Source organism: Crocuta crocuta, unplaced genomic scaffold (assembly GCF_008692635.1).
Source record: "Crocuta crocuta isolate KB4526 unplaced genomic scaffold, BGI_CrCroc_1.0 scaffold115, whole genome shotgun sequence".
NCBI lineage: Eukaryota > Metazoa > Chordata > Mammalia > Carnivora > Hyaenidae > Crocuta > Crocuta crocuta.
In genome coordinates, this window is record NW_027530575.1 from 6,823,736 (window position 1) to 6,842,991 (window position 19,256).

The 19,256-nt window shown below is 44.4% G+C and overlaps 1 protein-coding gene across 2 annotated transcripts in view; it reads left to right on the plus strand.

Annotated features, from left to right (window-relative positions):
- Positions 1-19,256, plus strand: part of LOC144234574 (uncharacterized) — a 46,742-nt gene that overhangs the window by 2,690 nt on the left and 24,796 nt on the right. Inside the window, exon 1 of one of the 2 annotated variants that reach the window (XM_077767899.1) lies at positions 18,525-18,670. The exons of the other annotated variant lie outside the window; for it this stretch is intronic. The gene's annotated coding sequence lies outside the window, so the exon portion shown is untranslated. Of the gene's footprint in view, positions 1-18,524; positions 18,671-19,256 lie in introns of those variants that run through there. 2 annotated transcript variants of the gene reach the window in all.

A 19,256-nucleotide genomic window follows, 5' to 3' on the forward strand; every position in this document is an offset into this window, starting at 1 on the left:
CAGAGCCGGATGTGGGGCTTGAACCCATGAACCGTGAGATCATGACCAGAGGTGACGTGGGATGCTTAACCGACTGAGCCCCCCAGGCGCCCCTGTAAGCTGTATTTAATCAATGGATCTTGAAAAACAGTATAAAGTAGTTCCAAAGAGGCAAGGAGGAGGAGAATTTCTGGAAAAGGTAGTATTACGTTGTTAAAATTTCTTTTTCCTTGCCCTAGGCGGGGGAGTATGTTTCCCAGGTCTGTTTATTCCTTTGAGGGGATTTAAAATGAGATTCTGGTGCTTACACTTGCAACACCAGAGCCTTCAAGTATGATTGCTGACAAAACAGTTTCCTGCCCTGCAAATAATGATGAATGAACATCATTGTTTTCTGAACGCAGGAGACACTTGTGATTTTTTTTGTTGTTGTTGTTAGAAAACACCTTACAATTTTCTTCCCTCTTTTTACATAATCACTGGGTTTGAGAGATTTTGTTGGAGTCCTCAGACACTGGTTTGTGTCCCTTAAAATTTCAGTGGTGGGGGGCGCCTGGGTAGCTCAGTCAGTTGGGCATCCCACGTCGGCTCAGGTCATGATCTCAAGGTTTATGGGTTCAAGCCCCGTGTCGGGCTCTGTGCTGACAGCTGGGAGTCTGGAGCCTGCTTAGATTCTCTGTCTCGCTCTCTCTCTCCTCCTATCCCGCTCGTGCTCTGTGCCTCTCAAAAATAAATAAACCTTTAAAAAAATCCGTGGTGATCTAGAGCCGCGCTACTGGGGTCAGAGGCATGCAGTCAGTGTGTCGTTAAGGTCAGATCCCCTCCTGGAACATGCAGAGCACCTCAGGGCTCAGTTCTTTCTGCGCCCTCCTCCCCCCCTCCCCCCCGAAAGGTGTCCTACCTGCTCACACGCACCTGAGAAGGAACCCTTTCTACTGAGAGAAAGTACAGAGCCCTGGAAAGCTGGGGATGGAAATGCACCGGGTGGGGAGGTGACACTTTCTGAAGTTATAACTGTTGTTCCCTCGGGCCTTTTCTAAACCTACATGGGAGTTTTGCAGGCAGAGGGCAGGTGTAGTCAGAGTGAAGGCTGTTTACCTTGAGAAAGTCTGTGAAGGTCAAGCTCTGGGTCCTGGATTAGGGTCAGTGCCCGAGGAGGTCATTTGGGGCAGAACCTTAAACTGAACCTTCTGGGAGTTTCCTCACTTGGGAGCCTGGAGGTCTGAGGGAGGGAGAGGTTCCCTTGTGCCCCGGGTAGGGGAGGGTGGGCAGGGCTCCCCGAGTCCATTCCTGAGACTGCTCGGGGGTCCCTCCCGTCCCTCCCCGGGGACTGACCCACTTCCAGGGCTTCCGTCTCCACCGGGGGAGTCTAGACCGTGGAGCCTTCTGAAGGTGGCTTTCCCTGTGGCCCGTGGGAAGCGGGCTGCTCAGCTGTGCCGAGTCCAGTGTTTCTTTCCTTTAATTTCCTTTATTGATCGAATAGCGCCGCCCTTTGGCCCTGGTTTCCTGCAGCACTCGAGCCCCTAAACTGTAAGCTGATGGAGACACACGGTGTGAGGCAAGCTAGAAAACGAGGGAAACCAATGTAGGATTTGTGTTCTATTGAATCAAGAGAACCTCAGACTGTGAGATGAACGTGTCTAAGTTCTCAGGTCGCTTTTCATTCTTGGGTCAGGTTTTGTTTGTATGCGGCCCTAGAGAACACTCACATTCAACAGGCAAAAGCTACTGAATTTCTACTTTAACGGATGCAAGGAAAACCACCCAAAACTTACATAAAACTTTGAAAAGCCAATGCATTTAAGGAGCTAAATCCAGCCCCTGAATGTATCAGAATGTGCTACTTGGGGCGCCTGGGTGGCTCAGTTGGTTGAGCGTCCGACTTCGGCTCANTAGATAGGAAAGTAAAGTCTGACTTAAGAAAACTTGCTGTGCATCGATCTTCGAGCCCCACCAGCATGGTTACTCCAGCCCCCCACTCAAATACAAGGTATTTATCAATTCTTGAACTTTTGGCTAGTGTTTCCTTATATAAAAAACAGCTGTTACAGGGAGCGCCTGGGTGGCTCAATGGGTTAGGGTCTGACTTCGGCTCAGGTCATGATCTCCCAGTTCCTGGGTTCAAGTCCCGCAGCGGGCTCCATGCTGGCAGTGTGGAGCCTGCTTGGGATTCTCTCCCTCTGGCCCCCCTCTGCCCCTCCCGCACTTGCACGCACTCATGCTCACTCTCTCTCTCAAAATACATGAATTAACTTAAAAAAAAAAAAAAGCCCCAGCCATTACAAGTGCATATTTTTCTTATCTACGTTTGACCTTGTAATGAGCAGTTGGACAAATGTTTCTTGTTGTTTGCGACAGCTTAAACCTGCCCCCCGCCTCTGAACTGTGCCCCCACCCGGAAAGCCAATGAGAACGTCTGAAAGCCCCCTTCTCAGGCGCTGACTTCAGGTGCAAATCGCACAAGCCCCTGCTTGCCTGTCTGCGGAATCTGCTCTGGCCCCAGCCCCAGTCACTGCGAAAGCCTCAAACCAGGCCACTCCTTTGCTGGTTTCTGAAGCTATTTCACAGCTGCCTGAGAGGCCGGCCCCTCCTCCCCCTGGATGNCCCCATTCAGGCTCTGTGCTGACATCTTGGAGCCTGTTTCGAATTCTGTGTCTCCCTCTCTCCCTCTCTCTCTGCCCCTCCCCCATTCACGCTCTGTGTCTCAAAAAATGAATAAACTTTAAAAAAAGTAAAAAAAAGTATATGCTACTTATTCCCAGAACTATCCTAAGGGTGATACAGGGGAAGGGCAGATTGTTGATGATGTGGGATCTTTGAGCACAATGGCCCAGAAGGAATTCTTGAGACATTTTCTGGTGCCAAAAGGTGGCTTTATTAGAGTGAGGGGACAAGACCCATGGGCAGAAAGACCCGCACTGGGGTTGTGAGTGGTGACTGATTACATAAGGTTTTCTATCCTAGTCAAGCGAAGGTGACATTTGGGCTCCAGGAAATAGAATCTATAGGTTCCTGGAGTTCCTGGCGGTCTATTATTAAGATTGTGTTTTTATTGTAAATCATTAAGACAGTTGCAAACCATAGATAGATAGATAGATAGATAGAGGGGTGGTTAAGGGGTGTCCGCTCATGTCTTACCCTCAGCTGGTTTTTAGCCGCCTCTCTAGTAACGCTGTAATGGAACAAATGTGAGTTTGCCCTTTGGTGGGTTATAGATGTGGAGACCAAGCCGGGGGGGGGGACTTCTCACACAAAGGAAACTATTTGGAACAAATAAGAACACAGGGAGTAACTTCCAAAGCCTTGACTCCCCAGCAAGGGTGAGAGAGTGGGTTCCTTTTATTTAGGGTTAGGATTGGGGCGCCTGGGGGGCTCAGTCGATTGAGCATCCGACTTCGGCTCAGGTCGTGATCTCGTGGTCCATGAGTTCAAGCCCCATGCGGGGCTCTGTGCTGACAGCTCAGAACCTGGAGCCTATTTCAGATTCTGTGTCTGCCTCTCTCTCTCTGACCCTCCCCCACTCATGCNCTGAGAGGCCGGCCCCTCCTCCCCCTGGATGTCTACCATGTGAGTCCTGATGTTTCCCTATGCTCTCAGGTTGCGCTTGTGTGTGTGGGCCTGTGTGCCACATGGCTGGCATTCTTCTTCTTTTTCTTCTTCTTCTTCTTCTTCTTCTTCTTCTTCTTCTTCTTCTTCTTCTCTTAATGTTTATTTATTTTGGAGAGAGAGACAGAGCACAAGTGCAGAAGGGGCAGAGAGAGAGGAAGAGACACAGAATTGGAAGCAGGCTCGAGGCTCTGAGCTGTCAACACAGAGCCTGACGCAGGGCTTGAACTCATTAACCATGAGATCATGACCGAGCCAAAGTCAGATGCTTAACCAGGGACCCCTGAAGCAGCAGCCATTTAACTAGAAAAAGAGAAGGGAGAGTCAAAGTAGATGGGGGGGGGGGGGGGCTGAGTCCACAGACTTTAACCCCAGAGGGCTCACCAGGACCCTTCACTACCTCTGCTTGCTTCTGCCCCTGCCTCCAGTGCGGCAAAGATCCTGAGCCTCGAGTGTAGGGCACCACACTCACGGTACCCTTGTGGCACAGCAAAGGGATTAGTTCAAACTTAAGTTCAAGGTCCTTAAACCCTGTAAAGCAGCCNAGACGATAAAGTCTCCCAACAAAGAAAAGCAAAGGGATTAGTTCAAACTTAAGTTCAAGGTCCTTAAACCCTGTAAAGCAGCCAGTGGTCGTGGGAGAGGCCCTGACAGTTTCAGGGAAACTGAAACTGACATCATAGAAATTCAAAGGATTGTTAGAGATTACTATCAACAATTACATGCAAACAAACTGGGTAACGTAAAATAATTGGATAAATTCCTCAAAGAGTACAGCCCACCAAGACTGAATCATGAAGAAACAGAGGATCTTAACAGACCAATAATGAGTAAGGAGGTTGAATTCCCGATAAAGTCTCCCAACAAAGAAAAGCCCAGGACTGGACGGCCTCACTGGTGAATTCTACCAATCATTCAAAGAAGAATGAACACAAATCCTTCATAAACTCTTGCAAAAAATACATTGAAACAGAGGGAACACTCCTAGAGTTCTTTTACCAGGCCAGCATTATTACCCTGATAACAAAACTGGACGTATCAATGAGATAACACCATATCAACTGAATAAAGGATAAAAAGCACATGATCATCTTAATAGGTGCAGAAAAAAAGATCTTTGACAAAACTCAACACCATTTCATGTTAAAAATTCGCCACAAACTTAGGATTGGAGAAATGTTTATAGATTCTGCATTAAGTGAATTCATGAAGTATTATTTCTGTGTCTGACTTATTTCATTTAGCATAATGTCCTCCAGATTCATTCAGGTTTTAACAAATGTCAGAATTTCCTTGCTCTTAAGGCTGAAAAGTATTTCTTTGTCTATATACACCCTGTTTTCTTTATCTGCTCATCTGTCAACACTCGGGTTGTTTCCATATCTTGCTATGGTGTATAATACTGTAGTGAGCATGGGAATACAGATAACTTTTCAAGAAGTAACCGGTATCGGTGAGATGTGGAGAAAAGAGAATGCTTGGGGCGCCTGGGTGGCTCAGTCAGTTAAGTATCCCACTTTTGGTTTTGGCTTAGGTCGTGATCTCACAGTTTGTGGATTGAGCCCTGTGTTGGGCTCTGCATGGACAGCACAGACTCTGCTTGGTATTCTCTCTCCTCTCTCTCTGCCCCCTGCCTCAAAATAAATAAGCATTTAAAAAAAATTAAAAAAGAATCCTCATGCATTGCTGGTAGGAATGTAAATTGGTGCTGCCATGTGGAAAATAGTGTGGTGGTTTCTCAAAAAATTAAAAATAAAACTGCCATACAATCTAGCAATTTCATTTCTGGGTATTTGCCCAAAGAAAATGAAAACGCTAATTTAGAAAGATATATGCGCCCCTATGTTCGCTACAACATTATGGGTAATATCCAAGATATGGAAGCAACCTACGTATCCATTGATAGGTGAATAGATAAAGAAGATGTGACATGTATAAAATGAAAGTTTAGTTGCCACCTGTCCCCATAAAAAATTATTACAGTATGGGGCACCTGGGTGGCTCAGTCGGTTAAGCGTCTGACTCTTGATTTAGGCCCTGGTCATGATCTCACAGTCGTGAGTTGGAGCTCTGCATCGGGCTCTGTGCTAATGGCTCAGAGCCTGCTTAGGATTCTGTCTCTCCTTCTCTCTGCCCCTCCCCTGCTTGTGCTCCCTCTCTCACTGTCTCTCCCTCAAATAAATAAACTTAAAAAAAAAATTACAGTATTATTGACAATATTCCCTATGCTTTACTTTATATCCCCGTGACTTATTTATTTCATAACTGGAAGTTTGTACCTCTTAATCCCCTTTACTGATTTCATGAATCCCGGTACCCCCTTCCTCTCTGGTAACTACCAGTTTGTCCTTTGTGTTTATGAGTATGATTCTGTTTTATTTTCTTTGTTTTGTTTTTTAGGTTCTACATATAAATGAAATAATGTGGTATTTGTTTTTCTCTGACTTATTTCACTGAGTATAATATGCTCTAGGTCCACTCATGTTGTAACACATAGAGAGATTTTATCCTTTTGGGGGGCTAAGTAATATTCCCTTTTGTCTTTTTGATTCCAGCCATTCTGACAGTTGTAACATGATATCTCATGGTGGTTTTGATTTGCATTTCCTTGACAATTAGTGGTGTTGAGTATCTATTCAGGCATCTGTTGGCTATCTGTATGTCTTCTTTGCACAAATGTCTCTTCACGCCTCTGTGCATTTTTTTTTTAATGTTTTATTTATTTCTAGGAGAGAGAGACAGCGTGAGCAGGGGAGGGTCAGAGAGAGAGGGAGTCACAGACTGAAACAGGCTCCAGGCTCTGAGCTGGCAGTCAGCACAGAGCCCGACGTGGGGCTCGAACCCACGAACTGCGAGATCATGACCTAAGCGAAAGTCGGGCGCTTAACCGACTAAGCCACCCAGGCGCCCCTGGGTTGTTGTTTTTAAGTAGGCTCCACACCCAGCATGGAGCCCAACACAGGGCCTAGACTCACGACCCTGAGATCACGACCTGAGCTGAGCTCAAGGGTCAGACACTTAACCAACTGAGCTACCCAGGTGCCCCTGTGGGTTTGTTTTATGGCTTTTATTCTGTTGAGCTATGTCCCCTGTATACCCACTTTGTTTGGAGGTTTTTTTTTTTCTATCATAGATGAATGTTGAATTTTGTTGAATTCTTCTGCATCTTTTGAGATGATCATATGATTTTTAAAAACGTTTTATTTATTTTTATTTTTGAGAGAGAGACAGCGTGAGCAGGGAAGGGTCAGAGAGAAAGGGAGNTGCATTTTTTAAATCAGATTTTTTAGTGTTGAGTTGTATGAGTTCTTTATGTATTTTGGATATTAACCCCTTCTTGGACATATTTGCAAATATCTTCTCTAATTCAGTAATTTGCCTTTTTGTTTTGTTGATGGCTTGCTTTGCTGTAAAAATCTTTTTACTTTCAGTTTCAGATAGTCTTACTTGTTGATTTTTGCTTTTATCTGAGAAGACATCCAAAAAGATATTGCTGAGACCAATGTCTAAGATTTACTGCCCATGTTTTCTTTTAGGAGTTTTATAGTTTCAGGTCTTACATTTAGGTTTTTAATCCATTTGAGGATTATTTTTGTATATGGTATAAGAAAGTAGTCTGGTTTCATTCTTTTGCATGTTGCTGTCCAGTTTTCCCAACATTTGTCTTTATTGTATATTTTTGCCTCCTTTGTTGTAGATTAATTGACCATATGAGTGTGAGTTTATTTCAGGGCTGTATTCTGTTCCATTGGTTTCTCTCTTAAAAAAAATTTTTTTTAAATGTTTCTTTTTGGGGGAAAAAAAAAAGAGCATGTGAGCGGGGAAGGGGTGGGGGGAGAGAGAGAGGGAGACACAGAATCTGAAGCAGGCTCCAGGCTCTGAGCTGTCAGCACAGAGCTCAGCGTGGGGTTTGAACCTTCAAGATCATGACCTGAGCTGAAGTCAGACACTTAACCAACTGAGCCATCCAGGCACTCGTGTTCCANACAGGCACTCCGATCAAAGGATTTCTTATCTTTTGTTTTGTTAATGTGGTGTATCATATTGATTGATTTGTGAATATTGAACTATCCTTGCATCCCTGGAATAAGTTCTACTTGATTATGGTGTATGATCCATTTAATATATTGTTGAAAATTCTGTTTGCTAATATGTTGTTGAGGATTTTTGCATCTATATTTATTAGGAATATTGGCCTGTAATTTTCTTTTTTTCTTTCTTTTTTCCCTTTTTTTGTCTTTGGTTTTGGCATCTGGATAATGCTGGCTTATAGAACGAATTGGAGAGCATTCTTTCCTCTTCAAGTTTTGGAATAGTTTGAGAAGGATAAGTATTAACTCTTTAAATGTTTGATAAAATTCACCTGTGAAATTGTCTGGTCCTGGACATATGTTTATTGGGAATTTTTAAATTACAGATTTAGTTACATTACTAGTAATTAGTCTGTTCAAATTTTCAATTTTTTCTTGATATAGTCTTGGAAGACCGTTTCGAAGAATGTATCTATTTCTTCTAGGTTGTCCAATGTATTGGCATATAATTGTTTCATAGTAGTAATCTCTTATAATCCTTTGTATTTCTCTGGTGTCTATTGTAACTTTCATTTCTGATTTTATTTGAGTTTTCTCTTTTTTTCTTGTTGAGTCTTGTTAAAGATTTATTTTATCTTTTCAAAGAACCATCTCTTAGTTTCATTTTTTTCTATTAGTTTTTTAGCCCCTATTATGTTTATTTCTGCTCTCATCTTTATTATTTCCTTCCTTCTAATAAATTTGGGCTTTGTTTATTCTTTTTCTAGCTCTTTAAGGTGTAAGATTAGATTGTTTATTTGAGATTTTTCTTGTTTCTTGAGGTAAGACNTCGTGTTCCATTGATTTCTGTCTGTTTTCATGCTCATACCATACCGTTTTGTTTACTATAGCTCTATAGTATTATTTGAAATCTAGGCGCATAATACCTCCAGCTTTGTTCTTTCTTAAGCTTGCCCTGGCTATTCAGAGTCTTTTGTAGTTCCATACAAATTTTAGAATTATTTGTTTTGGTTCTGTGAAAAATGCTAAAAATGCTATTGGTATTATGATAGAAATTGCTTTTAATCTGCAGATCGCTTTGGGTAGTATGGACATTTTAATAGTATTAATTGATCCAATCCATGAACATGTATATCATTTCATTTATTTGCATCATCTTAAACTTCTTTCATCAGTTTCTTATAGTTTTCAGAATACAAGCCTTTCACCTTCTTGATTGAATTTATTCCTAGATCTTTTTATTCTGTCCAATGCAATAGCAAATGGAATTATTTTCTTAATTTTTTTTGACAGTTATTGTATAGAAGTGTGGCAGATTGTATATTAATTTTATATCTTGCAGCTTCACTGGATTCATTTATTCTAATAGATATTTGGTGGAATCTTTAGGACTTCTTGTAATTCGTATCATATCATCTACAAACAGTGATAGTTTCATTTCTTCCTTACCAATTTGGATGTCATTTATTTATTTATTTTTTATTTTTTTTAATTTTTTTTATTTGTTTATTATCTATTTTTTTTTTCTTGATTGCTGTGGCTAGGGGCTTNTTGAGATTTTTCTTGTTTCTTGAGGTAAGACTGTATAACTGGAGACTTCCCTCCTCGAACTGCGTTTGCTGCATTTCATAGGTTTGGAATATTGTGTTTCCATTTTCATTTGTATTAAGGTATTTTTTTTTTAATCTCTTTATTTCCTTTTGAATCATTGGTTGCTTAGCCTCTACATGTTTGTTTTTTCCAGTTTTTCTTCTTGTAATTGATTTCTAGTTCCATATTGTTGTGCTTGGAAGATGCTTCATATTATTTCAATCTTCTTAAATTTTCTGAAAGTTGTTTTGTGGCCTAACGTGATCTATCCTGGAGAATGTTCCATGTGCACTTGGAAAGAATGTGTATTCTGCTCTTGTAGGATGGAATGTTCTGTTATATGGCTGTTAAGTTCATCTAGTGTAGTGTTTTGAATAAGAATGCTGTTTCCTTATTGATTTTCTGTTTGGATGATCCATCCATTGATGTAAGTGAGGTGTTAAAGTCTTCTACTATTACTGTATTGCTGTCAATTTCTCCCTTTATGTCTGTCAATATTTGCTTCATGTATTTAAGTGCTCCTGTGTTGGATGCATAGATATTTACAATTGCTATATCCTCTTGTTGATTGATCCCTTTCTCGTTATGCAGTGCCATTCTTTGTTTCTTTTTACAATCTTTGTTTTATCTTGCCTTTTCTTAAACTTTATTTTATTTTATTTTTAATATTTTTATTTATTTCTAGGAGAGAGAGAGAGAGAGACAACGTGAGCAGGGGAGGGTCAGAGAGAGAGGGGGATACAGAATCTGAAGCAGGCTCCAGGCTCTGAGCTGGCAGTCAGCACAGAGCCCGACGCGGGGCTCGAACCCATGAACAGCGAGATCATGACCTAAGCGAAAGTCGGACACTTAACCGACTAAGCCACCCAGGCGCCCCGACTTAAACTTTATTTTTAAAAATAGTTTATTGTCAAGTTGGTTTCCGTATAACAATCTTTGTTTTAAAGTTTATTTTTTTCTTATATATGTACTGCTATCCCAGCTTTTGTTTCATTTACATTTGCACAGAATGTCTTTTTCCATCCCTTCACTTTCAGTCTGTATGTTTTTGTCTTAAGGTCTGAAGTATATCTCTTGTAGGCAGCATATAGATGGGTCTTTTTTTTTTTTTTATCCATTCATTCAATCTGTGTATTTTGATTGCAATATTTAGTCCATTGACATTTAGAGTAATAATTGATGGGTATGTGCCTATTACCATTTTGTTCATTGTTTTCTGGTTGTTTTTATAGTTCTTCTCTGTTCCTTTATTTTCTTTGTCCCCTTGTGGTTCACTTTTTTTACTGTTTGGATTCATTTCTCCTCATTTTTTTGTGTATCTATCATAGGTTTTTGGTTTGTGGTTACCACGAGATTCATATATAACACCCTGGGTATATAGAAGCCTATTTTAAAGTGATGGTCCCTTAAATTCAAACACATTCTGAAGATCCTATATTTTGGCTCTCCTCACACTTTATGTATTTGATGTCATACTTTACCTGTTTTTATTTTGTGTATCCTTTAATTATTGTAAATATAGTTGGTTTTAATACTTTTGTCTTTTATCCTTCATACTAACTTTATAAGTAATTGATCCACTGCCTTTACTATATGTTTGCTTTTATCAGTGAGATTTTTTCTTTCAATATTTTCCAAATTTAAGTGGGAAAGAAAGGGCCAAAACTAAAAGAAATCCCTTTATCATTTCTTGTAAGATCAATTTAGTGGCCTTTTAGCTTTTGTTCATCTGGGAAATGATCTCTCTTTCAATTCTGAATGATAGTCTTGCTAGGTAGAATATTCTTAGGGTTTTTTTCTTTTAGCACTTTGAACATATGATGGCCCCTGCTTCTGGTCCTGCTAAGTTTCTGCTAAAAAATCAGCTGATGGTCTTAATGGTTTTCCCTTATATGTAACTAGTTGCTTTTCTCTTGCTGCTCTTAAGATTTTCTTTCTCTTTAATTTTTAACCTTTTAATTAATACGTGTTTTGGTGTGGACTTCTTTGGGTTTATCTTGTTCAGGGTTTTCTGTGCTTCCTAGACCTGAATGTCAGTTTCCTTCCCCAGGATAGGGAAGTTTTCAGCCATTATTTCTTCAAATATGTTTTCTGTCCCTTCTCTCTCTTTTCCTGGGACCCCTGTAATGTGAATGTTAGCATGCTTGATGTTGTCCTAGGGGTCCCTTAATTTATCCTCAAATCTGTTATTATTTTTTGTTTTTGCTATTCAGTTTGAAACGATTTTCACTACCCTGTTATCCAGATTACTGATCCATTTTTCTGCATTGTCTAATCTGCTGTCAATTTCCCTCTAGTGTATTTTTCATTTCCTATTTGTAGTCTTCTGCTCTGATTGGTTCATTTTTAACATTTCCTTTCTCTTCATTGAAGATCTCACTGCATTCACGTTCTTCTCCTGAGTTTGATGAACGTATGACCCTTACTTTGGTCTACTTTATCAGGTAGATTATCTCCATTCCATTTCTTTCTTTTTCTGAGGTTTTTCTCTTGTTCTATCATTTAGGACATGTTCTTCTGTCTCCTTATTTTGTCTGACTCTCTGTGTTTGTTTCTGTGTGTTAGATCAGCTATGTCTCCTGATGTTGAAGGAGTGGCGTTATGTCCAAAACCCCCTTTGGGGCCCAGAAGTGCAATTCCTCTGGTCACCAGAACCAGGCACTACAGTGGTGTTACCTGTATGGGCTGCCTGTGCCCTCCTGTTGTGTATGGGCCATGACTGTTGCAGGCATGCTTGTGGGAAGGCCCCGCTATAATTGTTACGGGCACAATGGTAGATGGGAGCCTCCCTCACCCACTGGTATAGGAGGTGTTTGGAGGAGCACCAGTCCCTGACAGGGCTGCCTGCCATGTGTGGTGCCGGGGGATGGAGGCAGGAGCCACCAAGCATGTGCTGGTCCTGGCCAAGGCCACCTGCTGGATGTGACAGGGCAGTAGCTGCTTTAGGGGAGCTTTGGTCCTGAACAAGGCCACCGACCAGGCCTGTCAGGGTGGGAACGGCTCTGGAGAGGCACCTGCTGGGGCTCAGTGGGGCGAGTCTGCAGGGGAAGACCAGGGTGAGGTGGGCAGTGCCAGCAAGGGAGATGGAGAGTGTCAGAACTTGCAATGAGGCTGAAGGAGCACAAGAAAATTTGTCCCCCACCAGTACCTCCTTCCTTGGGGAAGTTACTACAGATTCCTGCCTCTTCGGCACACTGCCTAAAATTAGTCAATAAACCTTTTACATAGGGGCCAGGTGCTTTTCAAACTGCCGTCTCTGTGCTGGGTCTCTGAGTGAGCCTGGGTATTGGTCCTTGAAGAGCAGAGTGTCAGTTTCCCATAGCCCTCCAGCTCTCCCGGAGTTAACCGCCCCCCTGATTTTCAAAGCCAGACATTCAGGAGGCTCATATTCCCGGTGCCCAACCTCAGGGCTGAGGGTGCCTGTTGTGGGGTTTGAACCCTTTGCTCCTCAAGGTGGACATTTGTGGCTGTGATAACTTTCCCACCTGTGTGTCCCCACACCTAGGGTGCGGGTACTGGCCAGACTGCATCTAAACCCCTTCTACCTTAATGATGTGGCCTTTTCTTTTTATCATTAGCACTGGAAGCGCTGTTCTGCTCGTCTCCAGCTTGTTCTCAGAGCGTCTACACTTGCTCCACGTGTAGCCGCCGCTTTGGCATTTTTATGGAGCAGGTGAACTCCGGACCCTCCTACTCCACCATCTTGATTGGGATGCCAGCCATTGCTTCCTTATTTATTTATTTTTTAATGTTTATTTACTTTTGAGAGAGAAACAGAGCACGAGTGGTGGAGGGGCAGAGAGAGAGGGAGACACAGAATCCCAAGCAGGCTCCAGGCTCTGAGCTGTCAGCACAGAGCCCGGTGCAGGGCTTGAACTCAGACCAGAAGATCATGACCTGAGCTGAAGTCGGCCATTTACCCCGACTGAGCCACACAGGCACCCCAAATGTTTACTCATTTTTAAGAGAGACAAAGCATGAATGGGGGAGGGGCAGAGAGAAAGGGAGACACAGGATCTGAAGCAGGCTCTGAGCCATCAGCACAGAGTCTGATGCAGGGCTTGAACTCAAGAACTACGAGATCATGACCTGAGCCAAAGCTGAACACTCAACCAATGGACTTAGCCACCCAGATTCCCCCACTCCCCCTCCTTTTTTTTTTTTTTTTTTTTTTTTTTAACATTCCAGCCTTTGTTTCTTTAAATAAGCTTTTTACCTTCCCTTCTTTCTCTCTTCTCCTTCTGGGACTTCTCAATATGTTATCTCTCTTGATGGTGTCCCATCAGCCATATAAGCTCTCCTCATCCCTTTTTCTTCTTTTCTCTTTACTCCTCTACCTAGGCAATCCTACAGATTCTTTCTTCTGCCTGACCAAGTTAACTTGAAGTTACCTGTTGCCTATTTTATTTCTCACTATGTTCTTCAGCTCCAGAACGTCTGTTTGGTGCTTTATGATTTCTCTCCATCTGTTGGACTCATTTTGTTCTTGTTTCGTTTTCCTGACCTCATTGCGTTGACTGCCTCTTCGCTCCTGACGCCTGCTCCCCTTCCCTAAAACAGTTGCTGTGAACTCTGTGTCTGACAATCTGTGGATCCCCATTTCTGCGGGATTGGCTACTGGAATATTATTGTGTTCCCTTGCGGGATCCTTCTTCCCTGTTTTGTGTTCCTTGAAGCCTTGTGCCGCCTTCTTTGCATCTGAAGAAGCCGTCAGCACCCATGGCATTTACTGACGGACTTTGGAAGAGAAACATTCCTAGGCTGTCTCAAACCTTTTCTACGGACGCGCCCACTTCATGCCTCCTGTTGCCTCTTTGGGGGGAAATTCTCAAGATTCTGTGCCTCCTCGTGATGTTCAGAGCCAGGCTGCATGCTGAGAGCTTCTTACTTCTCTTTCCCTAAGGTTATCCCCTGAAATACTCAAGGGTCTGCGTCTCCCCCCAACTCCACCAGGTCCAACCAGCCGGATGGACATGCCTGGAAGACAGCTGCTGTGTTCCTCACCTGGGAATGGGCAGGGAGCTGGACCCAGGGTGTGCCGAGCGTCAGGGACACCCATAAGCCAAATGGGAGTGGCCCCAGCAGCTGGCATGTGAGTCCCCTCATGGGATTTGTGAGCAGATAATAGGGTCTGCAGCTGTTTTTACAACGGCCAAGCCCCGGTTGGTAGGAGAGTCGTTGAGATTTGCCAGTACCAGCCTCCCAGCCACGTGTCCATGCTGATCCCTTCCTTATTCTTGGTGAGAGAAGAAAGCAGCGAACCTCCCGGGGAAGCCGGTGCTCAGCTACTTTGCTCTCACTTTCCCTATGGGAGGAATCTCAGGCTAAACTGAGGGGTCTCTCTTGACAGTGCAGGTGTTCACCCGCATCAGCCCTGCTCCTTTGGGAGGGGTGATGTGGGCAAAGTGACACTGTTCTTTTTTTTTTTTAATTTTTTAAAAAATGTTTTATTTATTTCTGAGAGAGAGCGTGAGCAGGGGAGGGTCAGAGAGAGAGGGAGACACAGAATCTGAAACAGTCTCCAGGCTCTGAGCTAGCTGTCAGCACAGAGCCCAATGCGGGGCTCGAGCCCACGAACTGTGAGATCATGACTTGAGCCGAAGTTGAATGCTTAACCGACTGAGCCACCCAGGCACCCCAAAGCGACACTGTTTTTATGTGCGTCGCGTTTGCTCTCAGTTTATTTGCCCCAGTGGTGTGTGCACAATTTGCCACTGGACTCCCTGAAAGGTATCTCATCCTAGGGCGGTTGTTAAAATTGGTGTCTGGTGAGGAGATTTTTGGCAGAAAAGTCTTACTACACCTTCTTGGTGACTTCATTCTCTTATTGACCCATGCGGAATTTAGAGTGTGCATTGTTTAATCTTAAAGTACTGGGGGATTTTCCAACTATCTATTATTGATTTCTGTATTAATACTACTGTGGTCTATAAGCATATTTTAATTTTATTTAAAAAATTTTTTTTAAGTTTTTTTAATAGTTTTTATTTATTTTTGAAACCGAGAAAGACAGAGCATGAACAGGGGAGGAGCAGAGAGCGAGGGGGACACAGAATCTGAAATAGTCTCCCGGCTCTGAGTTGCCTGCACAGAACCTGATGCGGGGCTCGAACCCACAAACTGCGAGATCATGACCTGAGCTGAAGTCGGATGCTTAACCGACTGAGCCACCCTGGCGCCCCTATAAGCATATTTTTAAAGTATTAATTTTGAGAGAGAGACAGAAGGGGAAAGACAGAATCCCAAGCAAGTTCTGCACTGTCAGCTCGGAGCCTGATGTGGGGCGTGATCTCATGAACTCTCCCATCATGACCTGAGCCGAAATCAAGAGTAAGACGCTTAATCGACTGAGCCACTTAGGCACCCCTGCACGCATATTTTTTTTAAACTTTTACTTATTGGGGCACCTGGGTGGCTCCGTCAGTTAAGCATCCCACTTTTGGGTTTGGCTCAAGTCATGATCTCACGGTTCATGAGTTTGAGCCCTGCATCAGACTATATGCTGACAGCATGGAGCCTGCTTGGGATTCTCTCTCTCCCTCTGTCTCTTACCCTCTCCTGCTCACTCACTCTCTCTCTCACTCAAAATAAACTTAAAAAAATGTTTACTTGTTTTGAGAGAGAGAGACAGAGCACAAGTAGGGGAGGGGCAGAGGGAGACGGAGACACAGAATATGAAATAGGCTCCAGGCTCTGAGGTGTCAGCACAGAGCCCTACACAAGACTTGAACTCACAAACCAAAAGATCATGACCTGAGCCCAAGTCAGACACTTAACCGACTTTAGCCACTCAGGCATCCCAAGCTTAGGTTCTAATAGTGCTTTTGTCAAATCAATAAACACAGTCCAGAGAAACTTTCAATTTGTAGTTGGCCACGTGGAAACGTGTGGAAACGTACCCCCCCCCCCGCCATTTGTGGCTGACATCTCACGTGGGGGCATTTTGTGGGACTGAGCCCTTAAACTGTAGAATATGCTGTTAACTGCATTCGGTGTTGGAACTGAATAGAATCACAGGCCACCCTCACCCTCAGTGTCAGAGGGTCGGAGAACTGGTGTGAGGAAACACGCCATGCATTTGCTCACAGGGGTTGGAAAACAAAAACAAAACTAGGGGCGCCTGGGTGGCTCAGTTGGTTAAGCGTCCGACTTCGGCTCAGATCATGATCTCACAGCTTGAGGGTTCAAGCCCCGGGTCCGGCTCTGTGCTGACAGCTCAGAGCCTAGAGCCTGCTTCAGATTCTGTGTCTCTCCCTGTCTCTGCCTCTCCCCTGCTCATGCTCTGACTCTGTTTCTCAGTAACAAATAAAAATGTTAAAACAAAAACAAAAACATCTCCCAACTTCACAAGTATTTGTTAGTTTCCTCCACCCTCAACTTAGGTCCGGTAGGAGGGCTAGAGGGGCTCATCCCCCAACCCCGTCCCTGCCCCCTGTCATGTCAGGAAGGTTCTGGTTAAGACCCCAGTCAGACTCGTGCAAAACAGATTATTTCAAGGACAGGAGTGTTCAGGAGAATAATCTGAGCATATTTCAAAATGGCCATATTTTTGTCTCTCTTTTCAATTCTGGACACAGCACTTTGCCTTGTAATTAAAACTTTCATGCTTCTGTGGTGTTGGTTTTAAGTCTGTTAGCTTTTTTTCTGGTGAGGATAGGAATGCTGACAAACCAGAGGTCTCTGACTCTACTTAAAAAAAGAAAAAAATTTTTTTTATGTTTATCTTCGAGGGAGACAGAGAGTGAGCAGGGGAGGGGCAGAAAGAGGGGGACACAGAATCGGAAGCAGGCTCCAGGCTCTGAGCCATCAGCACAGAGTGCGACACGGGGCTCGAACTCATGAACTGTAATATCATGACGTGAGCGGAAGTCGGTTGCTTACCCAGCTAAGCCCCCAAGGCGCCCCTCTGCTCGCCGCTTGGTGCCGGCAGGAGAGCCAGTCCCAGGAAGGCTCTGCTCTTGTGCCGAAACTCTTACTCCAGACCCCCTACTGAACCTCAGTGAAAACCCCTGGCCAGGCTCCTTCCTTTGCTTTTTGAGGACATTCTTCCCACCTGCTTCTGAGGTCTGTCCTCCTGGACACTTCCATTATCCAAGTAATTAACCTTTTCGTATGTTCCTGGAAGGAATGTTGTCAGCCAGACCCAGGCTGGGGGCCCCCCAACTCCGCGAGTGACCATCACGGTTATAGGCGGGGCAACATGGTATATATATTGCAATGTACCTTGATTAATTCTTCTATTAATGAATACTCCAGATCTTTACGTATCAATACATGCTACTCTTTGTTTTAAAACAGTAGGTATAATGGTGAGTCTATGTAACCAATTCTTTGTATTAAAAAAAATTTTTTTAAATATTTTTTCAAATTTATTTCTGAGAGAGAGAGACAGCGTGAGCAAGGGAGGGTCAGAGAGAGAGGCAGACACAGAATCTGAAGCAGGCTCCAGACTCTGAGCTAGCTGTCAGNAATGAAAACTCACATTGCCACGTTGCAGAAGAAACAAATTTACACATTATGTTCTTTTGCAACCTTCATCTTTGCTCATCAAACATATTGAGAAAAGAATGTACAAAATGTCTTGTGGTAGGACTTACTGGGAACATTCTGGGAGGCAACATGAAGATTCCTAACTGTGGGCAGCAGTGAGGGTGACCTCATGTTCCCCTCCCCGCCTCACCTCTGCCCTGCCCCATAGGTGACCCCTGTCCTGACGCTTTGTTGATCCTTTAGACCTTTGCCGTCTATTGTTTGCCACTAAGCGGCGTTCTTGCCGTTTTCCTTCTTCCATCTTTGCACAGATAAGTATCCCCGGAATTCCACTGAACAGAGAAGTATCCATGGAATTAGACTGGAAGGTTTTCCAGGGGTTTCTTTGCCTCAGTACGTTTCTCACATGAGAACACCTGAGGCTGCGGGCCTGGTCTAGGGCTGTGGGGTTCAAACCTCCCACCGAGCTAAGCGCCCCCAAGGCTTTACATCCCAAAGGAGTGGGGGTTGGGGCGCGGTGGGCAGACGACTCCCTGCTGGAAAACGGTCAAAGACCAACATGGAACCAGACTCATGATTACGAATGGTGAGGTCACACGTGTGGGGGGGGTAGAAGGGTCACGGTTCCGTGGGCGGCCCGGCGGTTCCCAGCAACGGCCCGGGAGAGAACAGGTGGCAGCCCCCTGCCCCAGCAAGGTCGGCTCAAAGACGCGACCTCGGCCCGGCGTCACTCAGGCGGGCGGGGGCGGGGCCTCGCGAGCCGGCCAATCAGGAGCCGCCGGAACCGTACGTGCGGGCGACGCGCTGTGGACGGCGGGGACTGTGTGCGGTCGCTGCTCTGCGTCCGCGCCTCGCATCCCGTGTCGCCGTCCTTAAAGGCTTCGGGAGTCTCAGCCGCATCCTCCGTGGCGGTGACCTGCGCTGCCACGGCAGCCGGATGGTGGTCGGCCCGGCGCCGCGGACACCGCGCGATGGTGAGTGTGCGGGGCCGGGAGGCGGGCAGCGGGCAGCGGCGGTGGCGGGACCCGGCCTNCACTTTTCCAAATGTCCGGGGAGCGGGGTCTCAAACCCACCCCCCTGTGCCCCCAGCCTCGCTCTTCCATAAGACTGGAAATGCCTAAATTTCCAGATCCTTCCCTGCATTCCGAAACGCCATCTTTCCTCTCCGGTTCAGAGCATCATTATTAACTATTTGTTCTCTGTGATGCGTTTCACAGTATCCAGTGTTTTATCATCTATCCGCGAGGCCATTCAAGGCTCTTTTTAAAAGATTTATTTTTTGTGGATATTTTACATGAGAAGAAAGCGAGGCATAACCACGGAGCTATGTTTTATGAAACCCTGCGCCTCCCCCCACAGGATCACTCCTGGGCACAGCCAGCCTGTGGGAAGCCCTCTGAGAGTGGAGATTTTCTCTAAAGCTTTCCTGGGTGATCTGTCCTGTTTGCACAGCCCCTCTTTGCATTTGTCACTTAGAAAAGATTTACAAGACTTGGTAGAGCTTGAAAGACACTCTAAAAGTATTTCCAAAAAGGTGAATTTCAGAAAACATAAAATGTT